This window comes from Phocoena sinus, chromosome 2 (assembly GCF_008692025.1).
Source record: "Phocoena sinus isolate mPhoSin1 chromosome 2, mPhoSin1.pri, whole genome shotgun sequence".
Taxonomy (NCBI): Eukaryota; Metazoa; Chordata; class Mammalia; order Artiodactyla; family Phocoenidae; genus Phocoena; species Phocoena sinus.
The window spans coordinates 156,951,145-156,975,998 of NC_045764.1; positions in this window are offsets into that span (position 1 = coordinate 156,951,145).

Sequence of the window (24,854 nt, forward strand, 5' to 3'; positions counted from 1 at the left end):
GAAGGAAAGAAATCATAAAAATCAGATCAGAAATAAATGAAAAAGAAATGAAGGAAACAATAGCAAAGATCAATAAAACTAAAAGCTGGTTCTTTGAGAAGATAAACAAAATAGATAAACCACTAGCCAGACTCATCAAGAAAAAAAAGGGAGAAGACTCAAATCAATAGAATTAGAAATGAAAAAGGAGAAGTAACAACTGACACTGCAGAAATAAAAAAAATCATGAGAGATTACTACAAGCAACTCTATGCCAATAAAATGGACAATCTGGAAGAAATGGACAAATTCTTAGAAATGCACAACCTGCCAAGACTGAATCAGGAAGAAATAGAAAATATGAACAGACCAATCACAAGCACTGAAATTGAAACTGTGATTAAAAACCTTCCAACAAACAAAAGCCCAGGACCAGATGGCTTCACAGGTGAATTCTATCAAACGTTTAGAGAAGAGCTAACACCTATCCTTCTCAAACTCTTCCAAAATATAGCAGAGGGAGGAACACTCCCAAATTCCTTCTACGAAGCCACCATCACCTTGATACCAAAACCAGACAAGGATGTCACAAAGAAAGAAAACTACAGGCCAATATCACTGATGAACATAGATGCAAAAATCCTCAACAAAATACTAGCAAACAGAATCCAACAGCACATTAAAAGGATCATACACCATGATCAAGTGGGGTTTATTCCAGGAATGCAAGGATTCTTCAATATACGCAAATCTATCAATGTGATAAACCATATTAACAAATTGAAGGAGAAAAACCATATGATCATCTCAATAGATGCAGAGAAAGCTTTCGACAAAATTCAACACCCATTTATGATAAAAACCCTCCAGAAAGTAGGCATAGAGGGAACTTTCCTAAACATAATAAAAGCCATATATGACAAGCCCACAGCAAACATCATCCTCAATGGTGAAAAACTGAAAGCATTTCCACTAAGATCAGGAACAAGACAAGGTTGCCCACTCTCACCACTCTTATTCAACATAGTTTTGGAAGTTTTAGCCACAGCAATCAGAGAAGAAAAGGAAATAAAAGGAATCCAAATCGGAAAAGAAGAAGTAAAGCTGTCACTGTTTGCAGATGACATGATGCTATACATAGAGAATCCTAAAGATGCTACCAGAAAACTACTAGAGCTAATCAATGAATTTGGTAAAGTAGCAGGATACAAAATTAATGCACAGAAATCTCTGGCATTCCTATATACTAATGATGAAAAATCTGAAAGTGAAATCAAGAAAACACTCCCATTTACCATTGCAACAAAAAGAATAAAATATCTAGGAATAAACCTACCTAAGGATACGAAACACCTGTATGCAGAAAATTATAAGACACTGATGAAAGAAATTAAAGATGATACAAATAGATGGAGAGATATACCATGTTCTTGGATGGGAAGAATCAACATTGTGAAAATGACTCTACTACCCAAAGCAATCTACAGATTCAATGCAATCCCTATCAAACTACCACTGGCATTTTTCACAGAACTAGAACAAAAAATTTCGCAATTTGTATGGAAACACAAAAGACCCCGAATAGCCAAAGCAATCTTTAGAACGAAAAAAGGAGCTGGAGGAATCAGGCTCCCTGACTTCAGACTATATTACAAAGCAACAGTAATCAAGACAGTATGGTACTGGCACAAAAACAGAAAGATAGATCAGTGGAACAGGATAGAAAGCCCAGAGATAAACCCACGCACATATGGACACCTTATCTTTGATAAAGGAGGCAGGAATGTACAGTGGAGAAAGGACAGCCTCTTCAATAAATGGTGCTGGGAAAACTGGACAGGTACATGTAAAAGTATGAGATTAGATCACTCCCTAACACCATACACAAAAATAAGCTCAAAATGGATTAAAGACCTAAATGTAAGGCCAGAAACTATCAAACTCTTAGAAGGAAACATAGGAAGAACACTCTATGACATAAATCACAGCAAGATCCTTTCTGACCCACCTCCTAGAGTAATGGAAATAAAAACAAAAATAAACAAATGGGACCTAATGAAACTTCAAAGCTTTTGCACAGCAAAGGAAACCATAACCAAGACCAAAAGACAACCCTCAGAATGGGAGAAAACATTTGCAAATGAAGCAACTGACAAAGGATTAATCTCCAAAATTTACAAGCAGCTCATGCAGCTCAATAACAAAAAAACAAACAACCCCATCCAAAAATGGGCAGAAGACCTAAATAGACATTTCTCCAAAGAAGATATACAGAATGCCAACAAACACATGAAAGAATGCTCAACATCATTAATCATTAGAGAAATGCAAATCAAAACTACAATGAGATATCATCTCACACCAGTCAGAATGGCCATCATCAAAAAATCTAGAAACAATAAATGCTGGAGAGGGTGTGGAGAAAAGGGGACACTCTTGCACTGCTGGTGGGAATGTGAATTGGTTCAGCCACTGTGGAGAACAGTATGGAGGTTCCTTAAAAAACTACAAATAGAATTACCATATGACCCAGCAATCCCACTACTTGTAATATACCCTGAGAAAACCAAAATTCAAAGAGAGTCATGTACCAAAATGTTCATTGCAGCTCTATTTACAATAGCCAGGACATGGAAACAACCTAAGCGCCCATCATCGGATGAATGGATAAAGAAGATGTGGCACATATACACAATGGAATATTACTCAGCCTTAAAAAGAAATGAAATTGAGCTATTTGTAATGAGATGGATAGACCTAGAATCTGTCATACAGAGTGAAGTAAGTCAGAAAGAAAAAGACAAATACCGTATGCTAACACATATATATGGAATTTAAGGGAAAAAAATGTCATGAAGAACCTAGGGGTAAGATAGGAATAAAGACGCAGACCTACTGGAGAACGGACTTAAGGATATGGGGAGGGGGAAGGGTGAGTTTTGACAGGGCGAGAGAGAGTCATGGACATATACACACTAACAAACGTAGTAAGGTAGATAGCTGGGGGGAAGCAGCCGCAAGGCACAGGGATATTAGCTCGGTGCTTTGTGACAGCCTGGAAGGGTGGGATGGGGAGAGTGGGAGGGAGGGAGACGCAAGAGGGAAGACATATGGGAACATATGTATATGTATAGCTGATTCACTTTGTTGTAAAGCAGAAACTAACACACCATTGTAAAGCAATTATACCCCAATAAAGATGTTTAAAAAAAAAAAAAAAACAAAAAAAAAAACAAAAAAAAAAAACGGGTCAAACAAATGCTCTGTGTGGTATCCAAGGGAGGGAAAATGAGAAGAATTAAGTTGTTTATATAAAAGCCAAGTGAATCTGAGACACAGAAATCATCTAATACGTCATCCACTCCCACACACTGCAGGTTTTGAGAGGGCAGCTACATTATCTTGTCTGGAGACAGGAGGCAGAGAATGGTGGAAGGTCTGATTTATGATCGATCCTGTGTTGCGTAGATTGGCCACTCCCTAGTTATTCACCTGGTAGGATCAGTGCAGGTAAAAGGAAGTAGGAAAGGGAGTCATAGACTTTCAGAAGTAGAAATGTTCTTAGAGGTCATTTGGTTTAATCTCCTTCTGGTAGCAGGAATCTTTCCCAAGTGCCACCAACATATGGCTTCTGTTGAACATCCCACCAAGAATGATGATTGCTCTTTTGAGGGATCTCATTTCACTTTAGGACAGAGCTAATTATTAGGAAATCCTTCCTTCTATTGAGTTGAAATATACTTCCCATAACTTTTACCCAGTGGCCCTTATTCTATCCTATGGAGTAACACAGAATAGGTTTAATTCATCTTTCTTACAATTGTCCTCCAAACAGCTGAAGCTCACTATCATGTCCTCTATCAGTCTTTTCTAGAGGCTACGTAAAAATCTCCATTTCTTTCATAACTGACAATTCTAAAGCACTTTACTTCTTGTATTTGGAATTTATATCATGCCAATTAGCATATTAATTTGTGCATATTTCTGCTGTCTTTCTTCCTCTTTGCCCTATTGCTGAATTGAGTTGAGGAAATTCTTTTCTGAAACTTTTATTCTTCTGGTCACCTTTCTGAAGATCCATGCTAGGTCTTCAATATTTCCTTTAAATATAACTGCCAGAAGAGAAAGGAGACAAAAAGAGCACTGCACTCTCTTAAAGGAATGTCTTTCCATTGATTTTAAAGGGAAAATATGTTGACATCATGCTGATTACGACTACGATGAAATTATTTTAGAGGAAGTAATGTGGAGGATGAGACTTAGCATATAATTCAAAATGCCTTTGAGGAGGGCTTGCCCAGGCACCTTTCCAGCTGTGGTGCTGCCTTTCTTTCTCTCCTGGCTGGGATGTAAAACTATGGATTTCCCTCTGCCTGAGCTCTAGAGAATTTGGGGTGACTGTGACTTCTATTGATCATGTTAGTGTAGTTCTATCAAAGCAGTCTCAAATTATAATTTCATGAATAAAACGAAGCTGATATTACTGGCTTACAGAGAGTACAAGGTCAACCAGAGCCTTCAGGACTTGACCTCCTAACTTCACTTTAAGTAGTGATATAAACTGATGAAATATCCCCAAATATTAAATGGGGTTCTTAATTTTTATTCATGCTAAATTTTATCATGTTACTTTCTGTCTCTTCATCTCTCTCTCATTGCCTTAAGAATCTCTTATGGCTTGATTCTGTCCTCCAGTGAAAATTTTTGTCATTTTTCATTTGATAAATATGACATTAATGTCTTCATCTAAGCTTTAGATAAAGCTATTGAATAAGATAGAACCAAAAACTGGATCCTTAAGTCTGCCATTTGGGACCTCTCTCCAGACAGATATGGATACTTTAATCAATATCATTTAGGTTCCAATGTCCTACCCTTTGTGAAAACTCATAAGAGTGTTATTAGTCAGCAAACATTTCTCCATTCTGCCCACAAGTGTGTCCTAAAAACTGTCACAGCTTTGCTGAAATCTTTGGTAATATTGCATTGTCTTACCAAATTGCATTATCAAAAAGAGAAGGGGGGCTTCCCTGGTGGCGCAGTGATTGCGAGTCCACCTGCCGATGCAGGGGACATGGGTTCGTGCCTTGGTCCGGGAAGATCCCACATGCCGCGGAGGGGCTGGGCCCGTGAGCCATGGCCGCTGAGCCTGCCCGTCCGGAGCCTGTGCTCCGCAACGGGAGAAGCCACAACAGTGAGAGGCCCGCGTACCGCAAAAAAAAAAAAAAAAAAAAAAAAAGAGAAGGGAATGTATTTTGTCTTGATTCATGCCAATTCCTGAGAATCATCACTCTTCTCTTTGTACAACAACATTCTCTTTAGCCATTAGGATGTGTGTGCCAGTGAAATACATGAATTTTATTAGTCCGTAATTTCTAGACGCTCTTTTCATTTTGAATTATGAATTATTTTCATTTGATACTTTTTGCCTTCTTGCTTATGAATGTCTCAAAGAAACTGACTTCATGATCCCGACTCAAGGTTCTTTTAGTACCATGATTTAACTTATTGTGGGTTGGAAATTTGATTTATTTAACGCGTTATGATCCATCCAGGTTTTGAACTGGTTCTAGAAAAATCCCCATGCTCTCAAATACTGCCATCCAATAGAACTTTCTGTGGTGATGGTAATGTCCTATATCTGCACTGTCCAAAACAGTAGCCACTAGTCACATATGGTTATTGAGCACTTGAACTTTGCCTAGTGCAACTAAGTGTCTGCATTTTAAATTTTCATTAATTTTAACTTAACTCTAAATAGCCACATGTGGCTAATAGCTACCATATTGAACAGCCCAATTCTAGAATTCTGGACTTTTTCTTAACAAAACATATGTTTTCAGAACCTTCTTTCTTTGTTTTCATATTGGAATAATTTGTGATTGTATAGTCACAAAAATTTATTGTGCCTCTCATCATGGCATTACCCCTGTCTTTTCCTGGAGATGTTTAAAATCTGCTTTTCTTGGTGTGTGTAGATATTTCTACCTTCTTCTCTTCTTCGACTTCCTAGAACAAAAATTTTAATATTCAGCGTGGTATTCAGGAAGAGCCATTCCAGGCATGGATGGCTGAAATTCTCTCTCTTTTACCGCATGTCCATTCCTCACATCACATTCCTCGTCACCTTCCCGACCATCGCTCTTTCAATTTGCAGGGGATGAGTTCTTGACATTTCACGGACTGGTTACAGTCTGAATAGGCAGAGAAATGTCTGCAATTAGAAAAGTACAAGAGGTTAACAAGAAATTAATGCTTGTGACAGGAACACATCTCTTAAATAAATTATTTAAAGGTTGGAGCCACAGAGTATTATAAAGAGAAATTAATGCTTTACTGAGGCCCTGATGCAATTAGAATTGGAAAGATTTTTTTTTTTTCTTTTTTTTTTTACACAAGGGTATATTGGAGAGATATGGCTTGCGTCTATGAATGCTTAAGCCTCAAAAATTCATGGATTACTCACAAAGGACAGTAATGACACCCTCCCTGCCTTTGCAGGGCTAACCATGGAGAACGTCTCACCACCTTGGGCTCCCTCTGGTGTGGCTTCTGTATTGACCTGGGGGTTAGGTTGGTCTGACAGGCACAGCTCACTCATCCACAGACACACAGTGACAAACATACCACACCATACACCCTTTTTGTTTCCTTCCTAACAGACTTGAAGGATTAGCAAAATGACCAGACCAATCTTGGAAGGGTATCCAGTGTGAATAACGCATTAACAAATGGTCAAGTGCTTTGAAAAAACTCCTAAGTAAAGTACTAAGTGTTATTTTATGCCTCCTGCTACACAAAGTCCATTTACAGGCTCAAATCCCTCATTGTTTTTTTGACACAGTCGAAAGAGGAACAATTAACTCTGGCCATTGTAGTCTAAGTAATTACTGATTACCCCATACCTTCTCAGAAAATTATACAGAATGGGAAATAAATCCTAACTGTGACCCGTAGGTGGTTTCCAGTGTTTGTAGCTCATAAACGCTGCACCCCCAATCCATTTACGCCTGTGTTGCTTAACTCTCCCCAGCCAGATGATGGACGATAGCACTCAGAGTCCAGAGAAAGGAGCCCTGAGGCCCTTACCGCATCACTGCACTAATGGACCCTGAACTTGTATAAGAGAGAGCAATTCATTCTGAAGCCAGCTTGGCAGCAGAAGCTTCCAGAGCTAACTTTTCTTTGTGTCCTAGAGCCAACCGTTACATACCTACCCTTGGCCGCTCCTTGAAAGGGCAAACATATGTAGAGCAGAAGGGAAGTAGGGAATGTAGGTGAGCTCTCTTCCCATCCCATGTCTTTACTTTCTACTGTTTGCCATATACTTATCCTCTTTGGTAAATTCCCCTCAGGAAAGTGGGAGCTCTCTACGCTCTTAATGAGGAGTAATATCTCCTCCCTCCCTCCCTCCCTTTCTCCATCCTTTCCTTCCTCCCTCCCCATTTACTTCATAAATATTGACTGGGAATATATGGTGTGTCAGGCACTGCATTAGGTGGTAAAGAGTAGAAGAATATGCACCCTAAAATATGCTATTTTGGCATAAGAATTATTTTGAGCTGAAGATACTTGCAAAACAGCAGGTGTAAGAAGGGCATTCTAATCTTCCCTTTTCTTCCTGAAAACAGGAGATAAAAGCTCCAGTGTGAGAGATGTTTTCCCTGTACCAAGAGAAAAAGAAATTCTTCAAAAAGGAGTCAAAGCCAAGAGGTTTCCATACAAACAGACAGTGTCAAAATCATTCTGATCTTGTTTTAGCCACCCAGAATATTTTAGTTACTTTTTCATAATTGCCTCTCTTCGTTCAATCTAGTATAAAAGCATTTAGCCTTGCCACTTCTTTGGGTCTTCATTTCTTTATGAGGGCTCCTGTGTCATATAAAATGCATATAATCTGTATACTTTTCTTCTGTTAATCTCTCTTCTGTCAGTTTAATTGTCAAGCCCAGCCAAAAAACACTAAGAGGGTAGAGGGAAAATTTTGCGTTTCCTACAGTGGTGATAGTGTAGGGGGTTTAGAGATTCATAAGATGCCTTTCTGAAGCTGTTAGTCTCTGCACTATTGCTGTTCCATCCCCAAATCTCAGGTTCACTGGAAAGAGGGGTGCTGATTTTAGTAGAGGGAGAGAGGTTTATTGGAATCATGGGAGAATTTAGGGATAGGAAAAGCGGACAAAAGGAAGCAAGGCATTCACGGTCTTTAGGAAACACAAAGGTTAGCTGCTTTTGTGCTAAAACCATTAGACACGATTAACACTCTGGCAACTCCATAAATAAGAGCTTTAGTTCCTTTGAAATAATTCTGGGTGGTGGGTGGAGAGAGCAGGAGAAACGTAATTAGGGGGTAAATGGAGAGGCAGGAGGGCCCTTCTAAAGCATTTACTTGAGGTGGTAGGGGGAGCTTGCTTTTTTAACTTGTAACTCAGCCAGTTCACCCTTTCATTGTTACATGCTAAATGATGCTTTATTCTTGTTCCATAATTGAGGGAGATTACAGTTTAGAAGTAATGTTTAAAAATGGATTATCTAAATGTATACTGCTTATTATGTTGGCTCAGTACATTGTGTTTATAGGTTGTAAAGCATTTTAGGGATTAAGTTGTAATTAATTTTTTATCACTTTAATTTCTTATGTTGTTCCCTGTGCCCCTTGGACTGCAATATTCTCTAACAGGAGTTTTCTAAATACCTGAATATTTTTATCCAGCAGCTAAGAAATAGCTCTTGGTACAACTCCTGTAGAGCCAACCCAGATCAAGATTTGGCAACAGGGGGAAAAGGGGACAGTTTTCCTTAACAAAGTTCCTTTCGTATGTAAATAAGTCATTTGTCCTAGGATTACTTGAACTAGCTGTTTAGGTTAGCTTTTATTGAAATCTGGTTGGGTTTGGGGAATTTAGTGGTGGTAGAATTTGCACAAAAATGTAGGTAATAAGCAGGGTGCACGTTAAAGGCCCTTAATAGATATTTACCAAATTGGTCATAAATGAGAGGTTTCCTCACCATGACAGTTACTTTTTATACTATAATATGTTTAAATTGAGGGCTTTGTTGGGTTAGTACAGTATTCTAATGGCACCCTGCAAGGGCTCTTGTGTTGTAGATTTCTATAAAAAAGGAAATGCCCAATTAATTAAGAGGCAAAATACCACATCCTAACACTAAAAGAGACTCCATTCAAACGATATTTCTAGGACAATCTGATTTTAAACAAACAGCGCTGTTGCCTCTGTAATTATCCTCACTGACAATGTCAAGTTTTACCTGAGCCCTGTGTTCTTGGAAAAGAACAAAGATTGAGAAATTCCCCCCTATGCTTTGTGTTCCTGGAAATGATTTCGTGCAAAGAAACTCTCTTCCTCGTAGAGCTTAGATAAGACTCGTGGACACCCCGCTTTGTTTACTCATGATAAGGCCAGGTGCAGCCCCTCCAAATTCCCATTCCTCACCTTGTAAACGATTAGCTGAACTGTTTTGTCTCCACTCATCAATAGAAACAAAATGTTTGTTAACCAAACTTTGGTTAAGATTCCCTCCTTCCCCCATCACTGAACTTTGGCTCACTTCTTAGCCTGAACCTTCACACAAGCCCTCCTTAACAGTCTGTTATGGATTGAATGTTTGTGTCCCCCCAAAATTCATATGTTGAAACCCTGTACCCCCAATGTGGTGGTATTAGGAGGCAGATGCCTTCCAGAAGTAATAAGGATTAGCTGAAGTTTTGCGGGGGGAAGCCTTCACGGGTGGGATTAGTGCATGAGAGAGCATGCTTCCTGTCTCTGCTCAATGCCATGGGAGGAGACAAGAAGTAGTCAACAGTCTCCACACCGGAAGAGGGTCTCACCAGAACCCAACCATGCTGGCACCCTGTTCTTGGACTTCCAGCCTCCAGCACTGTGAGAAATAAATTTCTGTTGTTTGTAAGCCACCCAGTCTGTGGTATTTGTTATAGCAGCCGGAACTGACTAAGACATGGCCCCTCCTGAGAATAGACTGGCCTTATGATGACACATTCTCTCATCTACTATCCTACTGCATCACCTTTTCAACCCACTCCCCTATACCTAGTTCTTGTAGCCTTGTTTCCTCCTCTCTTCTAACTCCTGAGGTGCTTATATACCTTATGGTCAGAGTGCTCTTCCTATTGCAGTAGCCCCCCTTTCCCTATTGCAATTTTTGTCCCCACTTTTACTGCTCACAATAATCCTTTCATAAGCCTCTCCTTACCACGTCCAAGTTCATTTTTTATTTGACATCACTTATACTTGTTAGATACTGTATCCCGAGGAGCTCAGAGAATTTCGGGAAAATAAATCAGACATGAAATTTTTCTTGCTGTTTTCAATGTTTTAGAATGAGTTATAATGATAATTCCTCCTGTAGTCTCTACTCAGAAATTCCCAACCCTCCCTCTATCTAGCCCATATTTTGTTCACTACTCTAGGCTAAAATTCTCTGCGCCCACCTTCTTGAAAACAAGGCTATAGAATAGATATTAGGCACTGAGCATTTGTTTCTAGAACCTTTTATTTGATAGCAGCCCCAGGAGTGTATGGCATAAAGTGACCTCTAATTTTCCTCAGGCCCCCGTTTGAAGCTCATGTTCTATGAGACTGGGGTGGGTGGAAGGGAGAAATTCAGCCACTGTGGCTTTAGTATTTGGAAACAATGTTAAGAGAGAAATAATGTTTTAGTTGTGTCCACGTATTTTGGGATTGCTTTGGAATGCATGCTTTCTGCTATTTTCATTAGCTTCCCCAGCCCCCAGGACAGCTCTTGATATACTATATACGCACAGCAGATATTTCCTTCAATATATTATCGAAAACAACTCTATCTCGGGGCCTCCTGCTGCAGATCTAGAGGTAAAACAGTTCCGTGGCTCTTGCTGGGTTGATCAGAGTGGAGAATAGGTAAATAAGCGAGGCAGCATTTTCCTCCTGACTCCCTTACCAAGGTCAGAGTGGGAAGAGAGTGCCTATACTTTGTAGAACATTCTTCACGCGGCTGTGGCCTATCCGGTTGGGCTTAATTCTGTTCTTAATGAGCTGCACACCTGTGTCCCTGGCTGGCTGCCCTCAGCACAGTGGGAGGAGGCAAGGGAGGGTGAATTTCTACTTCATCCCGAGTCTCAGGATTCAGAGCTGTGCCTGTCTGTATTTTACTGAGCATCCCAGGTGTGGGTAGTATTCTGAACATCTTCCCATTACGCTAAGCAGCCAACATCAGCTTTGCTATGCGTATTGAGGTTAAAGACAGTGAAATTTCTCAGTCATATCCAGGCACACCACGGCCCCAGCAAATTTCACAGTAACACAGGAAGTTGTACCGGGTTTTTAAAAAAATTTTCTGGTTGGCGGATACTGATCTCAACTTGGAGAAGATGGTGGTGGAGATGACCCAAGCCTTGGGCTTTTAGGGGATGACCTCACAGCAAGCAAGGAATGCAGAATGAACCCTGAAAGCTGAAAGACTTTCATCAGCCAGCATTCTTTGTGGGCTTCCTTAGAAGGGTCTAGGATCGGGGGAAGATGGACAGTAGCAATTCAGATTGCATTTGACCCATTGTCACAATTCAAGAAAATGTCTGGATGAATTTTTATTATATTTACAGGGTACATTTTGGATAGTAGAACTTAAAATGTAACCTATGGGAGGTGTGGAGAATTTATTTCATGGGGCCACAGGAGCACCTTGAGATAAACAGTCCTTTCCTGGAGAAGCTGAAACTGAGATATAATTTGGAGTCCCATTGTGGACCATGTCTGAAGACATATGCCAGACATGTTGAAATGTGTAAGGCAGAGAAAGCAAATGATGTCTACAGTGTGACTCCAAGATCCAAAGTCCTGGGAGGACACTCTGATTGTGGCTGCTTGTTTATGATTTAGGATTTTGTTTTTCCCACCTGGGCAACTCTATGTGGCATCTTCCAGGGTGAGGGGTGGCATGGGTATAAAAGGGAATTAGAATATGCCACTGCAAAATATGCCCCTTTGGCATAAGAATTATTTTAAGATGAAAACAATGAAGCAACAAATGAAGAAAAAGCTTTGTCCTCCCCATCTGCTTAAAAGCAGGTCATAAATATTCCCCCTTCTCTCTCCCATATTACTGGAGAGAAAAAGTAAGTACTGAGATCGGTCTGTATAAATAAGTCTTACTAGAATAACCCTTATCCTCCATTAGTTTCCTCCATATATTTACCTTCCCACAATTATTGCTCCTAGAATTCAAACCCCCTTTCCTTTGGTTTGTCACTTCTCCACAAATTTATTGCCCTTTGTTAAAATGATATACAACTCCTTGGGTTTAACTGATTCTTGGAACTAAATTTCTTTTCTTTGAAGGCCTACCTAAATGTAAAAATTTAAATATTAACATCAAATAAAATTCGTATGCCTTTTCTCCTGTTAATCTGACTTTTGAAGGTCTAATTTGCAGATCCAGATGTAGAATCTAAGCGGGTAGAAGAAAGGTATTTTCCTCCCTTTTAGGTACTAGGTCAAAATCCATCTATCTTTTTTTTTTTTTTTTTTTTGCGGTACGCGGGCCTCTTGCTGTCGTGGCCTCTCCCGTTGTGGAGCACAGGCTCCGGACGCACAGGCTCAGCGGCCATGGCTCACGGGTCCAGCTGCTCCGCGGCATGTGGGATCTTCCCGGACTGGGGCATGAATCCACATCCCCTGCATCGGCAGGCGGACTCTCAACCACTGCGCCACCAGGGAAGCCCCATCAATCTTTTTCTCTATGGACTTCTAACTTGCCTAAGCCGTTAGTTATCAATTTTTTTTTTATCCTGTAGTCTTATCAACTTACAGTAAGCATATACCTCCAATATATATTTATTTATGTATACTTGTAATGCTGCATCAGTATTTCTGTTCATTATAAAATATACACAGAAACAGAAATTTTAAATACAAAATGTCAGTATTCTGATATTTATTTCTTAACTCTCTGATGGATCTTTGAACCCTCATCCCACGCTGAAGAGTTGGCTCCAAGATAGTCTTCTTTCAAGAGCCGCAGTAAATGTTATAAAATGTAAGTCTAATCTCATTACTCATCTGCTTCTGACTCAGGTGGCTTCCCTTTGCACTAAGAATGAAATCCTGTTATTGGAGGCCAACAGGGCCTCCTGCCCTATTCCAGTCTGGCCTGTCTCCTTCTGCAGCTGCTTTCTGCCACTCAGGCCCTGACTCATTAGGTTCCTGCCATATTGGTTTTCACTGAGTTTCTCAAATGCTGCAATCTCTTTCCTGTCACTGAGGTTTCATATAAGTTAGTTTGAAGGCTTTCTTCTAGTCCTTACCTGACTAATTTTCACATCATTTCCTCAAAGAAACCTTCTGTGATACCAGCCCTCTCTTCTCCCACTAATCCAAATCAGTCTTCCCTATACTGAGGTTTCATTTCATTTTAAAGTTTTTCTTCATAGAACTTATTACAATGGATAATTTTATATATATATATATATATACTTGTGGCATTGTTTGCTTGATATCTGTTTCCACCAATTGATAGACTTCTGTGTGTCCTGCTTGGAACTGTATCTTTTTTAAAAAATCATTTTATCCTGGTGCCTAGCACAATATTTAACAAATAATGAGTACCTGATACAATTTTGATAATTGAACAAATGAACAGTGACCTTATTTTCCAAACCAAACACCATGGTATATGGTTTTGGAAGACACGGATCTAGTGTATTTGGGTAAAGACTTCATAAAATCCAGGATATAGGACTGGTGCATTTCCTTTTCATTCTTGTTAACTATGAATCAAGTTGGTATATGCAGCTATTGTGATATAAATATCAGAAAGAGATTATATCAAAAAATGAGCATATATTGCAGAATGCTGTGGAATAATGCTTCTCCTTCCAAATGTGCCTATCTCTTCCTTTATTTTAATGCTGTCATTTTCCGCAAGGAGTTGCTGATGCTACAAGTCTAGATCTCACTTTTATTTGGTTGTCTTGATAAGGGAATAACCCAGCATTCCTAAATTATTCACAAGCTTCAGGCATAGCTGAGGACCAGCAACTGTCAAATATGGTAATTATCAGCTAGGCAGGAAGAAGGACCTGATTTAAATTTATGCATTTAAATTAACAGGAAAAGCAGAACTGGAAAAGTGATGCTATTCCTTCCTAAGTGCCCAGACAATTAAAACCAAATGGATTTCTGCAGGGGCCTGTGCTAGCTGCCCCTCATTCCTCACAAACAGAAAGGGAAATGCCATTCACAGTGTCTGTAATCCTAGGGCAGAGGGTCTGACATTGACTGAGAGTCTACAGTATTTGGCCAGTGCTAACCTGCATACACACATGTATGGAACATATTTTGAAACATCACTTGGGGCTTTTTCTTTTTTTAACTACCTTCTGTGGTAATCAAATTCCTGGTGTCTTCTGTATCCCAGCCCAGACAGCTGTACACTGCTTGAGAGGAAGAGGGAGGTCACCGTATAGTCAGAACACAAAGGTCAAAGAAACATAGCTATCTATTCATTAATTTATTTAACAAATATTTAGTACAAATCCTAAGTTGTACTAGGAGTTCTGGTTCTAGAGATACAGTGTGATTAAAACATGGTCCCTACCTCATGGACTTTATATTCTACCTGGGTAGGTAAATAATACACAGAAACTAATGAATAATCAATAAAAGTGCTGTAACAATAATGATAGTATTAATAGTAAAATCGTGTTGAAAAGATAGAAAGGGAAGTAGGTGATGGTATTTAGATACTTCAACCTTAATGATTTAAGGTGTCATCTAAATAGTATTGCCAGATTTGGCAAATAAAAATACAAGACGTTCAGTATATGAATTCATGGGACCTACATAAACTCAAATATTTGTTGTTAACTGGAATTCAAATGTAACTGTAAGGCTTCTCTTTTATCTTGCAACCCTATCTTTAAATTGCACCTTGAATAATGTGAAGAAACTGGGTATAGGAAGCTGTGGAGAAAGAGCTGCATGGGTAGGAGATTAGCATGTGTAAAATGCCCTAAATCAAGAAGGAGGGGACAATGTTTGGGGGTGGGGATGAGAGGTTGTCTGGATCAGACTGTGTAGGGCCTTGTGAGCCATGGTACAGATTGTGGATTTTAAGTATGATAGAAAACCGCTGATGAAGTCATTTTGGAAAAAGAGTGGCAGTGTCTGCTTTTTACTTTAAAAATATCACTTTGGCTTCAGGGTTGAGAAGATCCCAGAGGAAAGAGAGAAAGTAGATGTAGGGGAGGAAAAATTCTTTCTTTTCTTTCTTCTGGCCATCTTAGGTTCATTAGCTGGGGCCCTGTACAGTAGACTGACAAAAGACCAATTAATGAGAAAAACGAATAGAAGTTCATTGCACGCATCACAAACATACACAGGAGTACTCAGTGATGAGTAACTCAGAAGGGTGGCTAGAACTTGGGCATATATAGCATCTTAACAAAGGAATAATAAATTTGCAGTGAAGTCACAAGATAAAAGAAAGGGACTTTGAGCTTCTAGGGGTGGCAAATTGTGGGAAGGTAAATATACGGGGGGAAACTGGTAAAAGATAAATATTGTTTTAGCAAGTTGTTACGTAGATTGTTCAACCTTGCATAGATCTTGCTGCCTTTGGTTGATAAAAGTCTAGGGTTGTCTCCAGTGATTAGGAGTCATCCTGCCTTTCCTAGTAGAGAGGGGGTGGACGGAGAGCTTTCTTGTGTTTGCTTCTTCTTAAATGCCTTCAGCTCAAATTACTCCTTATGTCAAAGTAGCATATTTTGGGGGTGGCATACTCTGAACCCCTCCACAGAAAAGCAAGTGGAGGAGTCTGTTACAATAGAACTGGCATAAGATGGTGGGGCTTGAAGGGGAGTGTGCATGGTGGAGGTGATGATAAGAACTTAGATTTGGTATATATTTAAAAAGTAGAACCAACAAGAATTACCAGAGGATTTCATGTGGGGTGCTGTGAAAAGAAGAATCGAAAATGATTCCAAGACTTTTGGCCTGAGCAACCATTTCAAAAATGCTAATGTCAGTAGGAATGACACATTTTTATTCAAATTTACATAGAGATTTTCCAGTTGAAGACAGATACAAGATAGGCTGGAGAAGAAATGGGGAGACGGGGAGGAATAGCCATTTGAAATGGAAAGATCTTAAGACGGATGGATTTTTCATCATTCAGAACCTCCAGGGAGCTGTGCGGAATCTGAGTCACACTTGCCCTTGCAGCTTTCTGATGAGAACTGTCAGTTGGTAACAGGTAGCAAAGTGTTGGCTTTGTTCTGGAACTTGAGTTCTGAGACTTAGCTCTGCATCCATCCCAACCCATATGAACAACTATCTGCCTTCAATGGCTTGGGACTCTGAAGTATTCCCTCTTCCTCAGCCTGAATATTTAGAGTGTGTTAGTAACAGTGGATGGCAAAGGCCCCATAGATGTGATAGGGAGGTAAGCAGTTCCCTAGAGATGTCTACCTAATCCCTAGGACCTATGAATATGTTATGATGGATGGCAGAGGGAAATTAAGGCTGCAGAGGGAGTTAATGTTGCTAATAGGCTGATCTCAGCATAAGATTTTCCTGGATTGTCAAGGTGGGTCCAATGTACTCATAGGGTTTTTTAAATGTGAAAGACGGAGGCAGATAAGTTAGCACCAGAGTGATGTGATGGGAGAAAGCCTCAGTCTGCTTTGGAGATGGAAGGGAGTAACAAGCCAAGGAATGCAGATAGCCACTAGAAGCTGGAAAAGACAAGAAAACAGATTCTTTCTTCAAGGCTGCAGAAAGGAAAACAGCTCTACTGACACCTTAACTTTAGCTCATTTCAGACTCCTGACCTCTGTAACTATAAGATACTAAATTTGTGTTGTGTGGTTATAAATTTGTAGTAATTTGTTATAGCAGCAATGGAAAATCAAGACACTGACCAACATAGAAGTAGATAAAACCAGCAGGACGTCTTGCATGGAGTAGAGCGATGATAGAAAACGTTCGTCCTCTTATACGTACAGGAGACACCAAATTTGACCTGGCAGAGGGAACCTAAAGTGAGACAATTACCTAGATGCTTGAGGGGAACATGTATCAATAAAATTCCATGTTTCTTCCAATTTTCCAAATCCTTGCCTCAGTTAACAGTTGCTATAGACTGAATGTTTGTGAACCCCCCAAACTCATATGTTGAAATTCTAACCCATAATGTGATGGTATGAGGAGATGGGCCTTTGGGAGGTGATTAGATCATGAGGGCAGAATCCACATGAATGGGATTAGTGCCCTTATAAAAGAGATCTCAGAATGCTCTCTTGTCTTTCTGCCATGTGTGGACACAGAGAGAAGCTGGCTGAGAACCAGGAAGAAAGCTCTCACCAGATACCGAATCTGCAGCCACTTTGATCTTGGACTTCCCAGAATCGTGAGAAATAAATTTCTGTTGTTTGTAAGTCACCCATAACAATTTCTGCTGTTTGTAAGTCACCCAGGTTATGGAATTGCGTTACAGCAGCCCAAGCTAAGACATTAGCTCAGCTTTCCAGAATGAATAAGAAGTCTTTGGGTTCAGTCTGTTCTACATAGAATACTGACTTTTCTGTAGCCTCTACCCCTATGCTCTAAGCTCCTTCGAAGTACAAACTATGTTTTATTCAGTAGTCCTAACCTAGCACTTAGCAAATGATTGTTGAACAGAGAGAGAAATAAATGACTGAATAAACGAGTGAGTGAATGCCTCTCTTTCCTTTCAATTTTGACAGATGAGTATGGTGGGCTGGTGTGTGTATAACAGCTATGTGTTGGAATATCACAAGTTAAGCTTGAAGTCATGCAAGTCATTTTGCAAGGCCTAGTTTGACAGATCCATTTGTTATGCAAGGTCACATTGTTGTAATTGTTGTCCCTCAGCATAAATATGGGCCAGGAACCAAGCATTAAAATGCAGTAAGTCCTTGGCATCTATTCTCTCCCTTTGTAGCTTAACCTGACCTCTGACAAGCCGGAGGAGCACCAGCCTGAACACTAACCTACAGCCCCGTCAGACTGCTGTAAGAATGAGAGCTTTGGCTCATGAATGCGAGCAGGGCATCATGAGGGGGGATGTGGTCAGTCCACAGGGGAGATTGGAACTTAGTTGGCTTCGAGGACTGGGACAGAGGGCGAGGCAGGGCAGAGTGAGAGAACATTAGGAGAACTGTGAAGCCTCAGGTTGTTTCAGGTTAAATCTAAGATGCATTTGTTCAGTGATTGTTTACTCTACTGGATGCTTTGTGCAAAGGCACCGTGCAAAATACCACGAGAGAGGCAATGAATAATCACAGCTGACATTTCCTTCCTCTTTATTATGTGGCAGACACTGTGCTGAGCAGTGTTAAAGCAGTATCTCATTTAATCCTCAAAACAATTCCATGAGTGCAGAACAAGTAGGACACTCATTAAACTGATGAGGAAACTTAAGTGTCATGATAGTAGATGCCCAGGGGCACCCAGTAAGTGACACAGCTGGATGTTCAAACTGAGGTCTGATTCAAAAGCCTATTCTCCTAACTTCTGTACATATTGGCCTGGTCTTTAGCCACTGAACCTCATACTTGAATTGTTCCACCTTTATCCTAGTAGAGGAAATAAGATACACAAATACAGAAGTGATAATATGAGAAAAATGGGATAAACGCTGTAAGAAAGGAGTGAGCTCAGCGTTATGGAACAGGGAGCTTCTGGGAATGCAATTCAGACAGGATTTAAGCAGGAGTAGTGAGCAAATAATAGTGGCAGCCATTGAGTGTTTACTGAGTCAGGTGTTTTACCTCCATTTAGTCATTCATTTAAAAAATATTTACTGCGCACCTACCATGCATCTGGCACCTTTCTAAGAATGTGGGATCCATTAAAAAAAATGAAACAGATAAATATACCTGCCTTCTTGAATCTTGCACTGTAGTGGCGAGAAACAAAGAATAAACTATACGTGTATAGTTTTATACACACACACACTCACCCATATATACACACATTTTTAAATGTTAGAGGGCATTAAATACAATGGAAAAAGAGCGGAGGAGGGCAAGAGGTATTTCAAATGGGGCAATCATGAAATAAGGTGTCCTAAACTACCTCTTTGAATCCTCACAACGCTTTTGAGGCGGGTACTATTATTTCTGTGTCCCCTTTTCAAATGAGGAAAAAAGACTTAAAGAGGTTAACTAGATTGCTCTAGAAAGTAGTAGAACTGGGATACCAACTTGGGTGTATGGACTCCAGAACCTGTATTCCCAATCCCTAGGCTGTTCTCACTCCCCAGTAGGCTTTTAAAATTTTTCTTCTCCTTATTCTTCTAGAAACTAGTTTAGCTGTGCTAGTTTAGTTTGGCTGTCAGGGCCCCGCTTGACCTTCCCTACAACTTGCTGAGTCCCTTCTCTATTGGTCCCCCTCAGCCTCATCTACGGAGTCCCCAGCAAAGGCCACAAGAGCTTCAGCAGCTTCAGCCCCCACCATCCACCCACCAGAAGCTACCTCTAGCCCAACAGAACCGTGTGTGTGCAGCCTCCGGGATTCAGCATTTGTTTCTCCTGCTTTCTCTACCATTTGTCGGGTCTCCTGGTTACTGAACCACATTTGCACCTATTATGCCCTATGGAAACTGGGTCTTGGGCCAGCAGAGGCCATTGTAGGGACCAGCTATTGAAGCTGGGCTATTACTCTCCAGCCTGAGGATTACAAAGCAATTCCTGCCCTCTCCTGCACAAAGGCCCCAAGTTCAATAGCAGTTTGGAGCCACTCCGAGTCACTATAGTCTCTCCGAGATGGCTATAGCTGAAAGAGAGCTAGATTGGAGATCTCCAATTAGCATCACAATGTGCTTTCCTGGAAAGCCTGGTCTTTGAAGAACCTGCCTGGTCTGGTCTCTGAGATCCCTTCTAATGATCTTTGGTATATAAGTGGATACTTCTGTTGGGTCTTATAAATCCACCAGGGCTAGCCTAGGGCAAGATTATCAGGTAGTTGGCATTTTAATTCACCCACAAAACAATATTTTGTCATTCAATTCTTAGTACCCAAAGAGGTAGGTACCATACTATTATCCCTATCTTATAGATGACAAAACTGAAGTACATGGAGGTTAAGTTGCCCAAGGCTAAATTGTGAGAAGCAGGGCTGGATTAGAAACTGAGTGCTGTCATAAAGCCCTTATAGTATTTTCTCTAGATGCTGGGGACATGTCCAGACAAGAGATCCCTGACCTCAGGGAACTTACAGCCTAGTAGGGAGATAGGCAAGTAAAACAAAGATCTCAATAAGGGATAAAGTGCAGGTGGCATATTGGGACAGAGCATCCAGAGGAACAAGTAGGGCTTCCCTTCTCCTTCCTCACTCACATCATTTTTGTCTCTCCAGTAGCATCATACGCTTTGTGTGACTCACTCTCTCCATAAAATCTGTCTGTTTCCCATCTCCTCGTGATTCTTTTAGGGGACCATCTTGAAACATGTTCAAATGAGGCAGCCAGTTTTAACAGCTAATTTGTTGCCCTAGGCTCTAATTATCTATTATTGTATAACAAACTACTCCAAAATGTAATGGCTTACAAACAGCCTTTTTGGTGTCTGTCATGATTTTCTGGGACAGGAATTTAGCAGGACTGTTTGTTTAATTTTAGCTGGGCTGTTCTGTTCCACCTGGCAACGACTTGGCTCACTGGGCGATACACAGTTGATGGCTGGGCTGCTCTAGAGGGTCTACCATGGCTTCACTTACATGCCTGGCATCTTGCAGGGACATGTGGAAGGCTGAACTTCTTCTCCCTGTAGTTTCAGGACTTCCCCATGTGGCTTTCTAGCAGGTAGTCAGAATTCTTAACAAGGTGACTGACCTACCAAGAGGGACCATTGTTGAAGCAGCCAGCTCTAAAGAACTGGCATGGAATGACTTCCACCATTCCCCTCTGGTTAAATCAGCTACAGGCTAGCCCAGAGCCAAGGAGAAGTACACTCCACCTTTGGTTGCGAGGAACGTCAAAGAATTTGTGGCCATCTTTCATCTGCCACACTTGCTAGTTCACTTTGCGTTGAATTTGCACGAAGGATTCAACGTATTTCTAGTAAAATATTGCCTCTGAAGACTGATTGAACCTGAGTGGCTACAACCTTTAATGTATATTTAGTGTTCATATAAGATAACTAGACTTTCTCAGAGCAATGAATGTAGAGTGATTGCCTTTTCACATACACATACAAATTGTGGATTTCCAAATGATATTGTCAAAAGGAATGGGGATATTTAGATCTTCCGTGCATTTTTGGCAGAGGGAGTAAATAGTTTCACAACCCACTGGCTAAGGGTTGAGATGGGGCGGACGCAGCTGTGGGAAGGAAACTCTAGGTCGCTAAAGGAAAACTGTGGAGAGATACTCAGAGAGAAAGTGCGTTACATTCATTCCAACAGGAGGAGCTGTTGAATTCCCGAGAAAGGCATGGAAATCAAAGGTAGAGAAAATAGGATTCCTAGAGGTTAGCACCAGGGAAATGACAACTTCTAAAACAGTTCTAGGCACATTGTAGGTGCTCAGTGTTTATTCAATGACAAAGAAATTAGTGAAGAGATGACTGTGGAGATGGCCTAGATCAGGCATCTTAGAAAGCAGACCTGGGAATAAAGGAACTCTTAGATTATTGGGGAAAATTAAATGGAATCATTACCCATGCTTAGTACATGGCAGATTCTCAAAAAATATTAGTTGCATTCTATTTTTTACTTTTTTCTTCAGAAGTAGAAACAAGACAAAAGCTTCGCTTTGGACTGTAACAGTAAGTGGAGAATAAGAGTAGGATTAAAGAATGATTTTACCTTTGTGGGTTAAAATATAGAGCAGAGCTGTCCAATAGAGCTTTCTGCATTGATGGAAATATTCTTCATCTGTTACTGACCCTTTTGAGTCCAGCCCCAACAAGGGTCCTCCTGCCCGGTATCATTTGAGCCAATATAATGAGACCGAGTTTGGTTCAGAAGCAAAGGAACGTTTTACTCTTTTTTTTTTTTTTTCACACACACACTAAAGTTTTACTCTTTGATCAAAGAATGGAAAGGTATAAGCTTTGGCTCTAGAGCACACCCCGTCCCCGGCTCTAGAGCACACCCAGTCTCCGACAGGCCATGGGCGGGGTTGCTTTATAGGGATCTCGGGCAGTGAAGTGGGAGAGCGGAGTCTCGCGATGCTGGCACAGCTGCGCTGCTCGGGCTCCGGATCACAGGGCTGGGCTGCAGCGTTTCTGCACACAGCCTGCCTGCTGCCGCCATCTTGAATTGCAGTACCCGGCGCGGCGCTTCTGCACACGGTTCCCCGAGATGAAGCGTCAGGCAAAGCTGTTTTGCACGGGGAACTATGGTCTGAAGTGCTGGGTTCAAGGCCTCTGCACGCTGCACCCCATGAGCAAGTGAAACTAGACTTCGCACCAAGGAAAATGAAAGGTTAGACTTTATTTTATTACCCAGATTCTATTTTTGTTTCCCATGAATTGTTAATGGGCTTTGCTGGTGACACATCTGCACTGTTCAATATACTAGCCGCTGGCCACATGGAGCCTTTGAGCCCTTGAAATCTGCTGGTGTGCCTGAAGCAGTAAGTTTTAAATTTTGTTTAATTTTACCCAATTCAGATTTAAGTTTAAATAGCCTCTTGTGGCTGCTGGTTACCTTACTGGATAAAAGGATTTACTTAATACTGATTTGAAGCAAAGTCTGTAATACAAGATGGTACTCATTAACCTCAGGTGTGTAACATTGGTACCTTGAAATTCTTTCACATTCTAGCAAAATTCAGTTGGTTATTGAGTTACATTAAGGAGGTAGAAAAAGTTAGGCTTTTGGCTAATAGGGAGCAAATGTAGAGGCCTAAATATAAGCATATAAGACTTAAGACTGAAAGAGGGTAGTAATTTAGGAACTAGACGGTTGCTCTGGACAGAAAAGATCCTGGAGCATGTCAGTAACTATTTATTGGAATACTATAGTTTGGTGTAACAAAGAAATTCAGAGGGCTTTCCAAACAGCAAATTGAGTGAAATAAGTATTTATTTATATTCACCTGGCGTAATTTGTTATTCGACTTTTACAAATGGCAGTAATGGAACTGGAACAGTTATACCATGTTCTCCAGGGTACCAGTACTACTGCCAAGAGCGGAAAACTTTCATCTTCCAAAGCCTCAATCAGCCAGTTTCTCATCTGCATCCCATAAATCATCAAGAAGGAACAAGCTCATTATCTGAGCACTAGGGACCAAAGTCTTTTACATGACACTGAACTTTTGACTACTGCAAAACATGGCAGCTTGCCATCGTATTGTTAACAGGTGTGTTGGCCCCTTTAACAGACTGGGCCAGAAGTTCGAGGTGAACGCCTGAAATTTCACTTTTGTTATATGCTGTGACTTGTAGTGGGCCGATGTCCAAAAGTACTTGGGCCCAGTGGTCTGTGGAGTTACTTGGATGTTTTGTAGTTTTAATAGATTTGGAGAAAGAGAAGTGGGAGTTTCTCTCCCTGGAAACCTCCTCTTTGAGAGGCTAGGAATTAGGGGACCTTCTTGTTCTACTTTGGAAGGTGTTTCAATCCTGCTACTCCAGAGAGCTGGGTAGGAGCTCCCAGGTACAGCCTGTTAAACTTTCCTATACAGTTGCCCTCTGAATCCACAGGTTCTGAATTCACATATTCAGCTGAGGGTCAAAAATATTTGAAAATAAAATTCCAGAAAGTTCCAAAAAGCAAAACTTGAATTTGCCCTGTGCTGGCAGCTATGTACATAGCATTTACATTGCATTAGGTGTTATATGTAATCGGGAGATGATTTAAAGTATATGGGAGGATGTGTGAAGGTTATATATGCAAACAGGATGCCATTTTAGATAAGAGACTTGAGCATCCACAGATTTGGGGTCCTGGAACCAATCCCTTGTGGATACAGAGGAATGACTGAGCCTACATCTTGTAGTTCCCTCTCTACATAACGGGGCTGGTTAGGTTCTGGAGCCTTCAAAATTACACAATATGTGATTCCTATGTCATATAAAATTTACTGTGATTTTTAGTAAGATAATCATATTTCCAGAAAAGGTCTCTCAATTTTCACCTCCCTTTCTAAGGACAGAAATGCTATGAGTGTTGCATGGAGGGTGTTTCAGATATGCACGTTGTCTTGTTCCCTGGTCAAGAAAAGATAAGTTGGTAGAAATAAAAAAGAGTATAATCTATAATAGGCATGGCAAACCTTTTCTGTAACTGTCAGATAATAAATATTTTCGGCTTTTGAACCATGTGATCTCTGTTGTAACTACTCAAATTGGTAACAAAGGCAAAATAATGTATAGATGAATGAGTGTGCCTGTGTTCCAATAGACTTTATTTGTGGACACTGAAATTTGAATTTCACATAATATACAGTTGTGATGAATGTTCTTTTTTTTTGATGTTTTTCAAATATTTAAAAATGTAAAAAGAATCATTTTTAACTTGCAGGCTGTTAAAAACAACAGTAAAACACAAGGTGGCAGACCAGATTTGACCTACAGGCTGTAGTTCGCTGACTTTTACTTTTTTTTTTTTTTTTTTTTTTTTTTTTATGCGTTACGCGGGCCTCTCACTGTTGTGGCCTCTCCCGTTGCGGAGGACAGGCTCCGGACGCGCAGGCTCAGCGGCCATGGCTCACGGGCCCAGCCGCTCCGCGGCATGTGGGATCCTCCCAGACCGGGGCACGAACCCGTGTCCCCTGCATCGGCAGGCGGACTCTCAACCACTGCGCCACCAGGGAAGCCCTGACTTTTACTTTTTAAGATACAGACATAAATAAATAAAGTGTAAATATTTCATAAACATTATTGTAGATAG